Below are 18,239 nucleotides of genomic sequence, written 5' to 3'. Positions count from 1 at the left end.
AAAGAGAAAATATTTTTGGTTTTGTGTGTTTGTTTCTATGTGTGCAGTTGCGCGTGCGTGTGATTGTTAGAGAACTGCTGTATTCCAGACTACAAATGTCGTACTACTGTGTGCGGCCATGTCTTTTCCATGTTTGTGTGTGTGTGTGTGTGTGTCAGAGAGACATGAAATTTGTATTCAACAACTGATAAAATGTTCGATCATTTGCAGATGTGAACAATATGGCCAGAAATATGTTCTACTTGTAATTTATGTGTTGATCTGTGTTTGTTTTTCTTTATGTGTGTGTGTGTGTGTGAGATAAGGCTCGTTAACGCCCCTGATGCTGTGCCACAGCTGTCTTTGTCCCAGTGGAAACATTCTCACTGAGGGACTAGCTGCATCTGTAGCTCCATACTGTTCCTGCTCTCTCTCTCGCACACACGCGGCTCTCTCTCTCACACGGATAGAGACGCACACTGCTGCACTTCCGACTGACTTTGCTCCTTTCGGGCGCTGCCCTGCTGCCGCAGGCACGCGCGGGAAAGACAGAGCGCGTGAAACATCGGTGAAAGCAGCCCGCTCCACCCGCACCTGGCAAAGGGGCGGCGCCCTGGCCCAAACACATAACGGTAGCTTACGTTGGATTCTTACACATGCGTCACAAGACTGTCCGGATAAGATGTAGTTCAAACGAAAGCTCAGGAAATTAAATCAAATATCCAATCAGCTCCGTTAATGCCGTCAAATTGGTCGCTTAATTCTCATTACTGTGAAACAACGATGCCACGCGCGCGCGTTTCCACGTGATGCCATCTCGTGCACATCAGACGCCACCCATCGGGCGCACCAATGAGACAATAGAAGCCTCTGGATCGCCATCCCACTTTCATTTGGAGAATGGGATTTGTCTGAACGGCGCACGCTACCGAGCCAGGCGTTGTTTTTTCACTGTATTCATGCAAATCAGTGCGGCCTGATTTATTTCAGCCTTTGATGGATTTTTTTTTCTGTCAGACGAGGTGACAGCGTGGTGACAGGGTCCCCCCTCCCCCACACCTTGTTTCTATTGCTATATCTAGTCTTTAATGTATTCTATTCAAAAATTCCTTTTCAGCTCTTAAGACCCTTTCCCCACAGTGGTATGTTGTAGAAATAACTGCATTATTCATAATCATACGCACATTCTCATTCCATATAGTGCGTATCGGCTTTTACATTTAAATCCATCTAGCGTGCGAAGCGCACGATTAGTGAGAACGCGGGCATGTGGAACAAGGCGTGAATGAATGAATCCGCGCGAGGAGAATTGTTTCAAAAGGGGGCAGAATATATGAAGTCAGCATTCATTCTAAATGAAGCAAATTGTGCGAGATGGCACGCAGCTCTGAAGCGCCTGGAAGGACACAGGTTAACAAGCTGCCATACCAGCCACGTGTACTCCGATAGGATGCAATGAGTGAGAATGTAATGTACATACTCGTGGCTCTTCTACTATAGAATGCTCCTTTAGGAAGAATCCTACAGGTTTTAGAAATAAGAAGTACTTTATTTCTTAATTTCTGTATTCACTTCTATTTCTTTTTTTTTTCCTTGAGTGAGTGCCACTGAGAGAAATGCCATTTGAAACTGCTATGCGCATTCCTCAGGAATACTTATTTCCTCGCTTACGTTTTGCTTAAAAAAAAACAAACAACAACTTCAAAACACCTGTAAAGCCAAAAAATCCTACATGACTGTATATGCCAACCTATCCTGTTGAAGAGCGTATCTGCAGGCCAGCCGGGGTACGCTGAACACTTCCCATGTCGCTATAGGATGCAGGCGGCGGCGACGGTAATAGCCGGCCCATGTTGTGCGTTCCCCTGGGCCGGTGTTCATGAATAATATCAAAGGGGTTGGAGAACGCAGCGAGCGCGGGTCGCTCACAGCACCAGTGAGGCTGGCACGCAGGACGCGGCTGCTGCCGGCACGCCGCCTGCCCACATCAGAAGTAATCATTATCTATTCATGTGGTCCCCAACACTCGCTACCAGCCAGCCCCACAAACCCACTCTCTCTGCCACCCCCAGACCAACTCTCTGGCAAACAGAACGATTCATGTGCGTCAGTTTGGCTATTGCAACTTGGCTTCGACGAGAGTCAGGCGGTCCGCGCCGGCCGGGTTAGGTGGAAGGGCTTTGGAACCGCCGCGCTGTAGCGCTGGTTTTGATCAGTCTTGGTTGCAACAGGCGTATTAGATCAGGAAGTACAATGCGGGTCTGCGGGGTGGGGGCGGGTTTGGGGAACCGTTGACACAGCAGCCGCAAAGACGAGCCACTGTTGAGAGTTTATTAAGATGGACAGATTTAATATCTTATCGCTTCGCACTCCCCTCAGGTGAATGCATACACCTGCATGCCAAGGCAAACATTTGCTGTCCAACCCTGCATCCTTCTCCCCACACACACTTCAACTGCTTTGCCAAGCGCACACACAGCTGAGCTTTACTAAATGTCTATAGACCCACATCCCAAAATATACCTAGAATATACACACACGCAAATATGCAAGGCAACTGAGTCAGACACACACACACTCCCACAGAGAGTATAAGAACACTGATCTACCATGAAAAGCTATACGTAAACTTTACTTAACGCAATACAAGGAACAAGGGTGGTCTCACTTTGCCTTACAATGGACACAACTCAAAGAGTTGCTAGATGTCTGACAGTCGGTCCATTCAGCTATTATTCAAAATTCATGGTAACGTAACAGGGCATAATGTTGCATGACCAAAATCATAGAGAAGAAAAAGTAGACAAAGTGATAACAATAATAATGGCAGCAAATTATTCAACAATTTCAGCAGTTACTGTTCATAACACTGTTTCCCAGGTACATTAGGATGCTACAATTTTGCTTAAAACTCTAATCTAAACAGACAGCAGCAAGCCCTGGGTCACCAACAGAGCGACTCATGTCGAGCGTGTGGGGGTTAAGTGGCTTGCTGAAGGCCGTAATGATGGCGTGTAGATGAGAGACGTGACGACTGTTCACAGCTACTTCACTCTGCTCTGGGTCTCTGGCTGCTCTGCTAGCCTGGAGACATCACTGGGAGACTTTCCATTAACCCTTCATAGATATTAACACTCAATTTACTTTTGTCAGTAATTTTGCTTAAAAATAATCATTTTTAAAAATTGTTTACGTATCAAATGATGTTTAACGCAAAAGGCACTTTATTCGTAACGTGTTATTAGTTCATAATGTGTTATTAGTTCATAATATGTTATTAGGAGGAAGATGAGTTCCCCTCCCGAGCTTTGCTTCCTCTTACGGTTTCTTCTTCTGGTTTTCAGCCACTGTCGACTTGCCTTGCTCATTAAAGTTGCTCATCTTCTTCAAGTGCTCCCTCGGTTCAGAAGTATTTGGGGGGGTTGAATGCATTCTCTCCCTGCACTACCGACAAATCAAGGGTGAGGTCCTCGCTGGCATGTCCTCCAGTGTTAGTGAACTTTAAAGCCTGGACTGCTTAGCTCACATTTTTCTTATCTAGGTTTATATGACTTTTACTTGACTGCTGCAAAGTTGTTGTTTTTCTTCTTGATGCCTCTAGAGCTGTTAAGGCAGGCACCTAATTATTTTAATTACAGCCCAAATAGACTATATGTGTCTACATATTATACAAGATTTTGATGTCGAGCAAAATTTATGCTTCGTTTGGCTTCTTTAGCGCCATGCCTAGTTTTGCCCGGATGCCATAGTGCTCCAGATAACAGTAGCCCATCCAAAGAAGGCATGGTTTCAGGACTCTTAAGGGTTATACACAGGTGGTTGTATGGTTGTGTCTTTTTAATGCTGGGCTTTGCTGTAAAGGGATGAGTTTTAGATGAAGAGAGGGAGTTACTTCAGTGGTTTTGTTACTTGGGTTTATGCGTTGCTGCTGAGTTTTTGGCAAGATTGCCACAACTGCTCCTTCCGTTCTTCACTCAGACAGTATGACTCCGTAGAGCCCTTGAGCCTTGGAAATGACTCTGCCCCCAGTAGACACCAAGAGCCTTTATTGCCAAGGTCTTCAGATGTTCCTTTGGTTTGTTGTATTTGCTGTGGACATACCCTACTAATAACAAACTGACAGAGTCACACCTCTACCGAGTAATCTTTGTGTCTACTTATCTCCTAGGTCTCTCTGCTTTACCAGTGTGGCTCACTGAAGCAAACACGCTATAAAGAGTTGTGTGCTTTATTTGAAAAAAACAAACAAACAAACCCAAACCTCCTTTAAATGTATTCAGCAAATGTCAAGTATTAGAAGAACAAACCCGATGGTTGAACTGTTAGAAGTGAACGTGAACTGGAAAAGGTCTGACCCCCAGTGCTACTCGAATTAAAACCCCCCCAGCTGATCACTCAGTCTCTGTCATTCTATTCGTGAGCGTTGCTGTGACTGAAGCTTATTAGTGTCTGTACTCCATCGTTCTCTCTCTTCCTCCGTGTGCATGCATGTGAGTGGGTGAGTAAGTGCATCTCAGGCCGTGCAGGTTTGATGGTGTTAATAATAGCTTACGCGTTAACGTTCCTGTCAATCATGGTGTCAGTCATGTGTGCATTGTGTGGTACAATTCACGTTCAGATCTCACGAATGCTGAACTGGCGCAGGGAGAAAAAAAAGGATCAGCCAGTGAAGAGCAGCTATTTGTGGGGCACATTTTCAAAAGCCCACTTTAATCTACAGGGCTGTCGGTTTGAGCAGAATCTGACAACATTCAGCAAATGCAGGTTAAATTGTACTTTTATTTTGAAAATGAAGAGAGCGACGTCAGATTGCGAAATGGTGTGTTGTGACTGGCACTGAATGCATATGGCACTGAAGGCTCATCTTTACAGGGAGTTCCTTCTGTCCAATCTAAGTGCGATAGGCCTGTTTGATGTATCAGGCAACATGACATGATCTGTGTGGGAAAGCGACAGCACCGGTAGGAGCAGAGTGACCCACGGCTTGACAGGAATGTCCAACCATGCAGGTGCATCAGTCTTCATCGGCAGTCCTCACAGCTTTATTGCAGAAAGAATTTACTTTCGTATCACCTTCAAACTGGATTAATGGGGGGGAGCACATGTCTCAATACACGTCTCATTACCTGTTCACGTACAGTCAAGCTCCGTGGCGTCTGCCGGCTGGTCATTTGGCATGACGCAGAGAACCGTGATGACTGTGAGCTGTTTCCCCAAGGTGTCGCGTTTGTGCTGCCCGGCCATAATTCAATTCCCGCTTGTCACGTTTGCGGATATCTCCTGGTGGCCGGCTCCTCTGTTCCGCTTGAGGTAGCACTTTACACGCCTCTATGCTGGAGGGCTGCTGTCGGAGAGGCTGTGGTCAGATCCGCTCAGATCCTCAGGCTCTTGCTCTGCATCGGATATGAAATGAAACAGAACCCTTCCAACCATTTATCTGATGATAAAGAAGGTTTTTTAATAGAGTATCTGGGACTATGCTGGTGGCGACCACGTCAGGACTATTGCGGCAAATCTCTGACATCGTGCTTCGTTTGGCTTCTTTAGGGGCATCAGAAGAAGCTCCTTTCATGGCTGTCAGTGTACCGACGCAGTGACGGGAAGGCAGGGGTTAGGGGCAGTAACAGATCAGCTAGGAACCGGAGCTTATTCCAGAATAAGCATTAGCATAGGCAGAAGGGTCAAGAAAATGGCCCGCAAGATGAACATGGGCGTATCCATGTTATGCGGAACATATCGGGGTGGTGCCGGGCCCAGCATGGACCAATCAGGAGTGGAGGAGGGATGGGGAAATCTCCCTGATGTCAGGTATGGGAGAGTCAGCTACAGTCAGGAGATATGACTAAGAGCGTCCAACATGGAAGGCAGCTAAAGGTCGTGCCGACCTACAGCGGACTAGCCAGCACGCGCCGCCTGTTCCAACAGCGCCCACCGCCAATGAGAGAGCAAAGGAGGTGTAAAATATAGATGAACACACAGCCGCTGTCTGCCCTCGCTGCCCCTCTGCTTCCTTACATGCATTCTGTGATCTCTCTTCCCCCGCCTCTGGAGGAGTGGAGCAACGCTTGAGTCAGACCTCTGCGTAGGTGTGTCTGGGTGTGTGTGTGCGTGCGTGAGCGAGCGAGCGAGAGAGAGAGAGAGAGAGAGAGAGAGAGAGAGCCAAGAAGTGGTAGTGCAGGGAAGGAAACTGTGGTGATGAAGGGAGTAGGTGTGTTCTACGCGCCGTCAGAACGCCCGCTCAGAAGGCTCGCCCAACTTCTTGATCCTTCTTCGGAGGTATCTGGCACCTGCGTTCCGCTGCAACCGTCCAAGTGCAAAAGGGCTGTTGCACATTTTTACACAATTAGCTCAGCATGCAGGGAATAAGTAGCCAGGCTTTGTGTCCAGATAACAAATCCCCAGGCCAGCTGGACTGTGTTTCCCAGCATGGAAATGAACGCTTTGAATGCTGGGAAATACAGTAGATGTCTAAATACTGAATGTTTCATTGCACCACAGATTTCAAAGAATTTGAGCCTCTCTCTTAGCTGATGGTGAGCTACAGTAATATATAATAACACATAAAATAGTGCATTATAAAGAATGTATCACCTCGACAGCCTTTATTTTTGTTCACAGCCAGCCCAGATAACTAGCTAAACACTTACATGTCGATGCAACTGACTCATGTTTTTTTTCCCACCTCCACTCTGATTGGTCAGCATATAGAAAAATATTCCACCTACCACTTCTACAGGGCATAAAAGTATAAATGATTCAGGTGACAGACGTTTTCCAGTTCCAAACGGGAGACATGTCAGATGGAGTATCCAGAACCTCCTCCTCCTTTGTCTGAGCAGCTGGCTACATCAGCCGCTCGAGGTAAGCTGGACCACAGGGGCCCACGAGCTTCCAAGAAAATGTCTCCACACCTTCAGCTCCATTCACTTTACAACCTGTCTCTCTCTCCCTCCCTCCTCTCTCTCTCTCTCTCTCTCTCTCTCTCTCTCATTCTCTCTCTCTTTCTCCCTCTCTCTCTCCCCTTTCCCTCCCTCTCTCTATCACCCCCCCCCCTGTGTTTTGTGCTTACAAACAAACACACTCAAACACACATTTTGATACTTTACTTGTGTCCACATTCAATAAAAAAAAATTGAACAGGAAACAGATTTTCTGAACATGTCCAACAGGATATATGGCTCCTTAGTTAATTGGAGATTACATTTCATGGACAGGGAGTGCCGTGTCCGTTCTACATATGCATGCTTCCTATGATAGCTGAAGCATGAGTGTTTCGCCAACTGTTTGCCTTGTGCTATCCAGGACGGAGTCCCCGCACTGCAGGGCTGTACACATGTCCAAGACTGCAAAAGATGAACGCAATAAGCTGAAATTTTAATCCTAAAATTTCAAGGTTAGTAAGTAATGGTTAATATTTGATCATTTTTATAGTATATGACTCTTCTAAGAATAAATAAAAAACACATGACTTTTGAAAACTTTCTTTGGAAGCACAGAGATAGAAACAATATCTGGTGTATCTGCAATCCCTGCAAACACTGCAGTCAAAGTGTTACACCACTCAGGTCTAAGTCTGGAGTGTGTAAAGATTTCACATCCAGTGTATATGGGAAACGCAGGTCCCACTATCGGGTCCACAAGTCCATCATGTCTGGTAGTATTGCAGTGCACAGCCCTTTAAAAGAGGTGCAGCCATTAAGAATATGTACAAATGACTTCAGATGCTGGGAAGAGAACCACACAAGTTTGGGACGTGGATAGATGGGTACCACAGCTGAAGATCGTATGTAGTGGAAAGAACCTGCAAGTGTGTTTTCACACAGAGAATAAGGACCTCCTCACTGATAGTGGAATTAGTATCTGGCACCAGCTTTAGTACCTTGGCCAGCTTTCTCTGGAGTTTTAAGCCAGACCAATTATACAGCTACTGGACTCTTTGGATCTCCAATAAAATATATCTTGACGTTCCAGACTATAGCTTGTGAGATGTTCTGTTGAGGCCCACTGCGGCCTCCACACATACAGATGAATCTGTGATCATGCCATCAGTGAACTCCTCTGACTCCTGACTGGTTGAAGAGCATGATAACCCTGTGCTTTTTCTTCTGCAAAGATCATTCAGGCCTGGCCAGTCAGACCACACACCAGATCCACGGGCCATCCGACTTCCAACGGGAGCTTGTCCACTTCCTCGTATGCAGGTGGGAAATTAGGGCGCCGTGCACACGCACAAACTGGTCATCTTCACACACACACACACACACACACACACACACACACACACACACACACACACACACACACACACACACACACACACAAACACACAGATGTTTAAACACACACATGCAAGTTCACTCAGTGGCTACATCATACCAGCCATCTGGTGAATGTGTGTGTGTGTGTGTGTGTGTGATTATGAATGTATGCTTTGTCACCTGCACTGTTTAATCACACATGGTTGTCAAAACTGGTTGTCATATATGTGTGTGTGTGTGTGTGTGTGTGCAGCCAGTCTGTGCACACCCAGACCAACTGCGGAGTTGTCTGGAGGTGCATGCTTGTGTGTATACTCCAGTGTTGGCCAGGAACTCCAGCTCCCAGAAAGGCTATGCTGTACTGTGGAGTGGAATTAGTGTGTTACGCTGAGATCTGCAGCATAGTTTAAAGTGCTTATTACCCACAGCTAAAGGGTATGAAACACCACTCCCTCTATTACACACAAGTGTCCTTAAATCACATTCAAATTGGACGTAACCATATCTGCACATTTCACATAAAACATGACATGCCTCGTTTGCCTGTGTTGTCCTCTGTGATCGGTGAACTTGACAAGCCCTGAGCTCAGAAACTGATTGGCAGGTCTGTAAGTTGGTTTCCGTGGCAGCAGGCAAGATTACTGTACAGTGCTAAACCCCCCACTGCACCCCCACCCGCAGTTCCACATCAACCCACTGGAGCACACGCTGCTGGCCCAAACCTCTGGCTTAAGATTAGAGTGACTTTGCAGTGACTTTGCAGTGATTTTGCGTGACTTTGCAGTGACCCTACAGTGACCCCTCCAACCTCTCAAACCTTTCTTTTATTCCTTTTATCAGATTTATAGATATTTTGTACCATGCACGAACAGCTCTGCAGTCACACACACTCACACACACACACACACACACACACACACACACACACACACACACACACACACACACACACACTTTGAAAAAACAAATGCTTCAAGCTCCCAAGTTTCGTATGTAGTGAATTGACAAATGTAGCGTAGGAAAGGTGAGCCAGGACGCAGAGGGACAGGAAGCAGGAAGCTGTTTTCTCTGTTTTCCTTCCTCAGCCTGTGTTGGTGTCTTCCTTCACCCTCTTTTGTTTCCTCCATATTGGCCTCCTCTCTGCTACCTTGACCTTTGCGGAGCTACTGTAACTGTCCTTGTGCTAGCACCTGCCTTTGGACAAGAGTCTCTCCCGCTCTCTCTCCCCCTCTCACGCTCTACCTCTCTCTCTCCATCTCTTTCTCCGCTTCTTTCTCTCTCCCTTCCTTTGCTCTCCCCCCATCTCTCTCTCTCTCTCTCTCTCTCTCTCTCTCTCTCTGTCACGTTGCTGAGGTGAGTCTTCTGTCTGCTGATTTATTCATGTTGTGACTTTTAATATTATTCACTTTGACACCGGCAGAGTCTGCATCTCAAACCATCCTCTGGGTCTATATATGTGTGTGTATTTGTGCGTGCGTGTGTGTGTGTGTGCATGCGTGCGTGCGCGTGCGTGCGTGCGTGCGTGCGTGCGTGTGTAGCGTATAGAAAGTCTGTTGCAACAATAAGAGTCTCAGCAACCATTTCCTCAACAGACACACACAGGCGATATGATGTGTATTCTAATATTTTTTTTATTATATCTAGATACCGAGCTTGAACAGAGGAAGAAGAGGAGGGGAGGTGGCATGTGGTGCACGTGCGTGAGCGTGTGCATGCGTGCACACACGCCGGTGCACCCGAACAATTGCGGCTCCGTAATGGAATGGGATGCACAAGTGTCGCCGTGCTTAATCAGTGTGCTGATGGAAAGCTGTCTGATTTCGCCTGCGTGGGCATGAGCACGAGGTCACCTGTCCACACGCCCAGGCGCGAGAGTGGGAGGGGCGTCGTCCTCCTGCCTGGAGGCTGAGCTTTGGTTTGTGTGAAGGGGAGATGACGTGTGAACGAGCCTTTGCGTGTTTGTGTGTGTGAGAGAGAGTGAGTGGGGGAGAGAGAAAGAGCGAAAGAGAGAGGAAGAAGAGAAAACTTGTGTGGGTGGCTTGGTGCTTTTCTGTTTTTTTATGTTTAATTGAGTGGGTATGCATAGTGAGCCGACGTGCACACGTGTGTGTGTGTGTGTGTGTGTGTGTGTGTGTGTGTGTGTGTGTGTGTGGGAGACGTGACTACAGCAGGGGTGAGCCACTGGCTCCCAGTTCTAGAGCTCTGGAGGAAGCAGCTTGTGGCCCATCCTATCCAGACTCCTCCCACTCTGATCACAGTGTTCAGAGACGCTGCTCCCATCCAGACTCCTCCCACTTGGATCACAGTGTTCAGAGACGCTCCTCCCATCCAGACTCCTCCCACTCTGATCACAGTGTTCAGAGACGCTCCTCCCATCCAGACTCCTCCCACTCTGATCACAGTGTTCAGAGACGCTCCTCCCATCCAGACTCCTCCCACTCTGATCACAGTGTTCAGAGACGCTCCTCCCATCCAGACTCCTCCCACTCTGATCACAGTGTTCAGAGACGCTCCTCCCATCCAGACTCCTCCCACTCTAATCACAGTGTTCAGAGACGCTCCTCCCATCCAGACTCCTCCCACTCTGATCACAAGGTTCAGATGCTAGTGGCGAGACAAGCTTTCTAACCTTCACGTCTCTCCCCTCTTTCATTGCTTCACTTGGTCCTCCCTCCACACAAACTCCAAGTTTACAGGTAATGCTTTGTCTGCATGGGAAGGCATCGGACACCACGGGTTCACAGTGTCCAGCTGAGTCCAGACTCACTGATTATTATGTTTTGTAGGTATCAGAGCGAGCTGCCCACTTATGCCTCTCAGTGGTGGATGGTCTGTCTGTGGGACAGACAGAGCTGTAGGCGGGAACAGAGCCCGTTACAAAAAAACGAAGAAGAAGAAAAAAAGTCAATTTTCTATAAGCACATTGGCTGGTGCCCTTTCTGTCCACCAGTGGAAGACTCCAATCAATCAGCCGCTCAGGAAAAGTAGAACAATGGAGCACATCAGACATATAGGAACAATAAGTTCTTCAATTACTGGTTCCCACCCTAAACACTTCAGGATTTAGTCAAGAATGTAACCTGATGAGTGAATTTTACTTACCTCGAATCATCCATGATCAGACTTGTGTGCCAAACTGAACACCAACTATAAGCATTTAATTTAGTACATTTATTTCCAGCACAGTAGAAGAACTCTTACTAAAAGGCATCCCAGCTGGGCTGGCAGACCCAGGGCGGCGGGGACTGGGGCCGCTGACAGGCAGGTTGAGGGTGTGGGAGGGCTGTTAGAGGGGCTGGGGGCAGATAGTTGGGGGTGGGAGTGCTGTTAGAGAGGCTGGGGGCAGATAGTTGGGGGTGGGAGGGCTGTTAGAGGGGCTGTGGGCAGGTAGTTGGGGGTGGGAGGGCTGTTAGAGGGGCTGTGGGCAGGTAGTTGGGGGTGGGAGGGCTGTTAGAGGGGCTGTGGGCAGATAGTTGGTGGTGGGAGGGCTGTTAGAGGGGCTGTGGGCAGGTAGTTGGGGGTGGGAGGGCTGTTAGAGGGGCTGTGGGCAGATAGTTGGTGGTGGGAGGGCTGTTAGAGGGGCTGGGGGCAGATAGTTGGGGGTGGGAGGGCTGTTAGAGGAGCTGGGGGCAGATAGTTGGGGGTAGGAGGGCTGTTAGAGGGGCTGGGGGCAGGTAGTTGGGGGTGGGAGGGCTGTTAGAGGGGCTGGGGGCAGATAGTTGGGGGTGGGAGGGCTGTTAGAGGGGCTGGGGGCAGATAGTTGGGGGTGGGAGGGCTGTTAGAGGGGCTGGGGGCAGGTAGTTGGGGGTGGGAGGGCTGTTAGAGGGGCTGGGGGCAGGTAGTTGGGGGTGGGAGGGCTGTTAGAGGGGCTGGGGCAGGTAGTTGGGGGTAGGAGGGCTGTTAGAGGGGCTGGGGGCAGGTAGTTGGGGGTGGGAGGGCTGTTAGAGGGGCTGGGGGCAGATAGTTGGGGGTGGGAGGGCTGTTAGAGGGGCTGGGGGCAGATAGTTGGGGGTGGGAGGGCTGTTAGAGGGGCTGGGGGCAGGTAGTTGGTGGTGGGAGGGCTGTTAGAGGGGCTGGGGGCAGGTAGTTGGGGGTGGAAGGGCTGTTAGAGGGGCTGGGGGCAGGTAGTTGGGGGTGGGAGGGCTGTTAGAGGGGCTGGGGGCAGGTAGTTGGGGGTGGGATTTTAGGCTTAGAAGGATGGTGTGTGTGTGTGTGTGTGTGCATGTGAGAGAGAGAGAGAGAGAGAGAGAGAGAGAGAGAGAGAGAGAGAGAGACATGAGCTCCTCTAATGTTATTCAACTATAATGCTATGAAAGCTGAGCGTTTGAAGTTTTGCATGAGTTGGTCTCATTTCCTGCTCTTCATATTTTGTCTGTGTGTTTTTTGTTGGGTCCTTGTTGCCTCATTTTCGCTTTGGAGTCTTTGTGTTGAACGTCATGTTTGGAAAGGTTTAAAGAGTGCCTGCCTCAGCTCTCATTGAGCTAATGGTCTCGACTGTCTGCAGGATATAACTGCGTATTGCAGTTGTCTTTCCTTGGTCTCTCTCTGAACGACACCCTCAAACAACAGAATATTGGCTATGCATTTGTCATTCCCAAGTCCAAGTAAACCTCCGTTACGGCATTTTCTCTGCAGAAGTATATTCATATTCACTTTATTAGCCCATTGTGGTCTTCTTCTTCTTCTTCTTCTTCTTCTTCTTCTTCTTCTTCTTCTTCTTCTCCTCTCTCTCTCTCTCTCTCTCTCTCTCTCTCTCTGTGTGAAGACAGAGAGACTGGGAGAGGCTCTGTATGATATGCACTTTTAATGAGCCCTATTAAATCAAGTGGCAGTTCCTCACAAGGAGAAAAAAAAGGGGAAAAAAGTTACTTGCCGTTTAATAGTTCCACCGCAAGCTTACATAAGCCTTTTAATTCTGCCGCGCTCCTGCGCTGAGGTTTTTTCTGGGCAGTGCAGGGAGAGAAGTCTCCCTTGCTCCGCCGAGAGGCACGCAACGGCAATTAGTGGCTCTCTGGAGTCTTAATTAGCCAGCCACGTCGACCCGGAGGCGCGGGCGATCGAGGGCCGCACGCGCGTCGGTCAACAGCCAAACAAAAATAGATAAAGGAGAGAGCGCGAGCCCAATTAATGGCCAGCCTCAAATGAGCAGCGAGAGCGCCAGACGGGCATGACGGTGGATGCCACTCTCTTCCTCCTCCTCCTCTCAACGCCCTGCTCCTGCCCGCTCCTGCCCGCTCCTGCCCGCTCTAATGGCACTTTTGCGGTGGGAAGGAGCAGCGTCATGGTGCCACACGGTGCGCAGTCGTTCCGTTTGCGTGTACGGAGAGGGCGCAGGGATAGATTCCTGAATGACAAGTGATTTGCTGAGACTGGCAGGTGACACGGTCATTGCTGTGCGGCTGTTGTCACAAACCGCAGAGTTACGGCTGTACTGGCTGCACTGTAGGGGATGGTTATGGAAATGCTAGTAGTTACGGTTATGACTGTGCTTGTGTTGACAGCAGCTGTAAAGGTGGAATTGTTAGGCAAACAGTGATGCTAACTGCTAATAATGGTTATAACAATTATGATGACAATACATTATAACAGCTGCCGATTGAGATTGCAATGATAAACACAAAACTGATCCTGTAACCGAACCTTAGAACCTCTTAGGCAATGTTAATCGCGAAAATGTTACACCTCTGACAGTGACATGGATGGCAGCGACATCATTGGAGAACTTCTCAGACATTATGCGCAAGACGCGTCGGTAATGGGTCTGGCGTGGTGTTGACATCGAGACGTGCCACTAATGACAAATAAGGGACTGGTGCTAACGAGACAGCGCGCCTGCACGGAGGCCGGGACGATGACGGGTGTGCGATGGTGCCGGCTTCTCTCCGCGCGCCGCAGACAGGCTTATCAGATCAGCGTTAGCATGCAGGCCGAGCTGCAGCCTCTCGTTAACGCAAACAAGATCAAGGGCAGTCCTGCTCTTCGTCCGTTATCAGTTCCTAGTGCGTGCGCGAACATTAGCGCGGAGGTCTCCTATGACGCGAGGGCGCACGCGGGCGTGCGCTTTTTGCATATATGATAAAAGCTTGCCCTTGATGTGCTGGACCTTGACGGCCGACGCTAGCAGCGTGGGTGTGTTTGTTAGCGTGCGTCTGCTTATGTGCCGGGCGTGCTGCCAGCCTGTAAAGTGACAGTACCCTCCCTTGTTGGCGCATCTATGTCTCAAAGACTAATAGCACTGAGAGAATCAATTACCACCCCACACTGGTGCCATGCTGGAGCAGAGGAGGCCCAGCCACATTAACAGCGTGCTGGCCGCACCCAACGGCATCTCACACACAGACCATTGCTGGATACGACAGCTGTCCCTTTGACATGAGGGGGAGCGTAGAGGCGAAGTTGTATGAGAGGTGTCCTGCGTGTAGTGAACAGGACACTGACCCCCCCCCCCCCCCCCCCCGTCCTTGTCTGTCTTCATTCCTCCAAAGCTCTGCGGGACACCGCCGGCCGAACAGGGCATTCCCAGCATTCCGGAGACACCACAGCTGCACCCCCTCATTAGAGAAGGGGAGAGAGTGAGAGAAGGAGAGAGAGAGAGAGAGAGCGGGAGAGGGAACCGTGTAAGGATGGAATGGAACGTGAATGGAAGTGTAGGCTAGGTCTTGCTGGAGCAGAGGGGCAGGGTGTGGAGGAAGCGTCACTGCTAGGACTTACTGATGTGTGTGTGTGTGGGGGGGGAGAAAATGTACAACAATGTCTGAAAGTTATGTGTATCTGTGTGTGCAGTGAAAAGCAGGATTCACAATAAAAAGATTTCAGCTGGAGAACTTCAAATGGTTTTACTTTTGATGGAACATAAAGCCTTCAGGGTTCAGAGGCAGGCATACACACCCAGACCCACCCACACACACACACACACACACACACACACACACACACACACACACACACACACACACACATTCTCTCAAACATGCATGAGCATTCATATAACACACTTTCTCAAAGCATCTGGAACCTGAACAGAGAATAAGTCAGATTTCTCTCCCTCTCTTCCTTTAGATGCTCTGTTCGAATTATCCATCAAATAAATGAGAATCACATCTCTCCAGCCACTTCGCCACCTACTGAAAGAAACATGGACAGAGAGAACTTGTGTGTGTGTGTGTGTGTGTGTGTGTGTGTGTGTGTGTGTGTGTGTGAGGGATAGAAAGAGAAAGTAATTCAGAGAAATTGCTCTGAATATAGGACAAATTCAGACAGCATTACTAGGAGTCTTGTATGAATATCTACCAAATATACAGCATTTAGATCTTTCCTGAGTGCAGACCATGCTTGAAACGAAGTGGATTGGATAAACGCTTTCGTTTAGTTGGCACAGTTGATGTGGAGGCTGTGGAAAGCAGGGCCTGTAGGCATATTCTGTCCCAGGCATGCGGGTGGCATTTTCTTGAGGGCCTGATGCTACAACCCCCTTGAGTCTTACAAATAAACAGTAAACACGGAGTAGGCCATTTGTTTTCTTTCAGGTTGAATAGCAAACATAACGTTATTTGCCTATAGACACCACTTCACAAATGCCCTTGTATTTGCACTTCCATAAAGCCAGTGGTATACCCCAGTCATGCAACAGGAAAATATTTACGGTATGAAATTTTGGGGAGATTGCATTACTGTCCGGTGGATTACTGGGGGGGGCGAGACGCTTTATCTACCGAGCAGGAAAATCCTTCATACCCTGTGCCGGCTGCATGGGTGTTTGACAGTGCTGACTGCACCTGCCTGCTAACCACACCAGACAGACAGAGGCGATGGGGAACAGGAGCAAGCCCTCTCTTCCACGCTGCTTATTCTGACTGCAGGCTGTGCTGGGCACTAGGCTTTGTTTGTTTGTTTGTTTAAAGAACAGAGGCGAATATCCGAGAATCACAAACTTTTGCTCTCTGAGTGATATGAATAAATATTTTTAGTTATCGGCAGCGGAGCCGCGGTCCTGTTTCCCCTCGCTGACATAGTCCAGCGGTCAGCAATTAGGATCCGCGATGGCTCAGAGCCGAAAAAGATTCAGGAAAAATGAATTATTCATAGGCGCCCAGACCTGTCCAGTTCAGTACACAGATTAGCCACACAGGCAAATTAGCTCAGACTTTACCTGCTCAAGTCAAATTATTGACATAAACGACATGGATAAAAAGCTTCATTTCCTTATGAGCAAGGATCTGTGATCCTGCTTTGTCAGTGCAAGTTAGATTAACACGTTAAATGTTTTGTTTGTAGCTGATGTGTGTATGCAGCTTTTGGAATATTGCAAGCAGTGATATTGCAAGCAAGGGCAGTGAAGTGTGGTGTTGAAGTCATGCCACTTCTTCGCTGGTCTTGGACTCGGAGCAGGGGTTTCCCCATTCAGACACTGGCATGGCATAAACCATTTCTGTGCGATTTGATTCTATTTCAGTTCAGTCTGGCAATCAAAGGGGGGGGGGGGGGTCTCAAATGTTTTGCAAAACTGTACACAGCCTATTCTGGCCTCACTAGAGTAGGCTTGGAGGATAGTTAACAGGCTTCTCCATAAGTTTCCAATATAAGCTGTTGGTAGCATGTTTTACTGAATACGTTGTAAAACTAACTTAAAAATTTAGTAAATACAATTTTAAATAAAGTATGTCTTTTGCCTGCAGCAACTACTGAGAGTGGTGCTAATATCACACTTAGATGGCTCTGCTAGTGAAAATATTAATTGCCAGATTTCAGTATTAAATATTGCTGTATAATGACTTCTTTTGTAATAATATTCCTACAGAGATCTTTTTCCTATAGAGATTTTCAAGGCCTTAGAGAAGAATTACACATAAAAAGCCTTCAGCTCAGGGAGGACTACAGCACTGTAGTATGTTAACATTAAGAAGGGCAAAAAATGTTCTTAGCACACTAGACTGTATCAACACAAAGTGCTATAAAGTGCCATTTGTACAGGCTGTAGCCTACACATTAACTAAGAAAATGCACAGATTTATGAGTTTGATCTTGGGATTTCGCGAATCTATATTGAATCAAGATAAATCAGCAAATCTATATTTTTAAATCATCCCTTCCCTCCTTGTTGCATTTCTCTCTCTCTGTCTGTCTCTCTTTCTCAAATAACTTGTGTAACGGCTCCCTGTGGCTCCTCTCATAAATGTGGATAAAGTCTAATCCAGGAGCAAAAGGACTGCATTTCTTTGGTGGCCTACTTTAACCTCATCCTCAAGATGAGCCCGTGGTGGATTCGTTCGTGAGCTGGTACGTAAATGCGGATGCGGTCTCGTGTGTGGTGGTCACGTCACTCTCTCAGGCCCACCGCAGAGGTGAGTAACAGGGGGCTGCAGTCATCTCTGCGCACCAGGGGCTTCTGGGGCCAGCGGCGTTTCGGGAAGTGACGACAGTGAACCCTCACAGCGACGGCCCTACGGCTGTTCGTCTCAGCTGAGGTGCGGTGCGAGATTCCAGCAGCATGAGACTGTCTGTGCGCTCTCCTTATGGGTAAGCCACAGTGATTTGGGTGGAACCATTCACACACACATTCACACATCAACACACAGACATATACATGCACACACACACACACACACACACACCCCAAAAGAAGTACTTTTCTGAATACACCAAATAAGGAGAACTTTTCCTTCACACTTCTGTACAAATATCATCACTGTACATTTATACAATAACCCAACATACTCACTGTGGAGCTTACGCTCTCTCTCTCTCTCTCTCTCTCTCTCTCTCTCTCTCTCTCTCTCTCTCTCTCTCTCTCTTTCTCTCTCTCAGAAGGTCACAGAAGACTGCAGGTGGTCAAGCATGCACTTCAGGAAGTGCCAGGCTGGGTTCCCTGAGACCGCATGCACCCCAAGAACTGGGCTGGGTGGGGTATGGGGGAGGTGTGGGCGGGGTATGGGCGGGGCATGGGCGGGGCATAGGCCGGACACACCGGCTGGGACTCACTGCGTTCTGGAACTCAGCCCTTGG

The sequence above is a fragment of the Electrophorus electricus genome, chromosome 6 (assembly GCF_041902795.1).
Source record: "Electrophorus electricus isolate QZ-2024a chromosome 6, ASM4190279v1, whole genome shotgun sequence".
NCBI classification, from domain to species: domain Eukaryota; kingdom Metazoa; phylum Chordata; class Actinopteri; order Gymnotiformes; family Gymnotidae; genus Electrophorus; species Electrophorus electricus.
The sequence above is the reverse complement of the archived record's forward strand: the minus strand, read 5'-3'. Positions refer to the sequence as shown.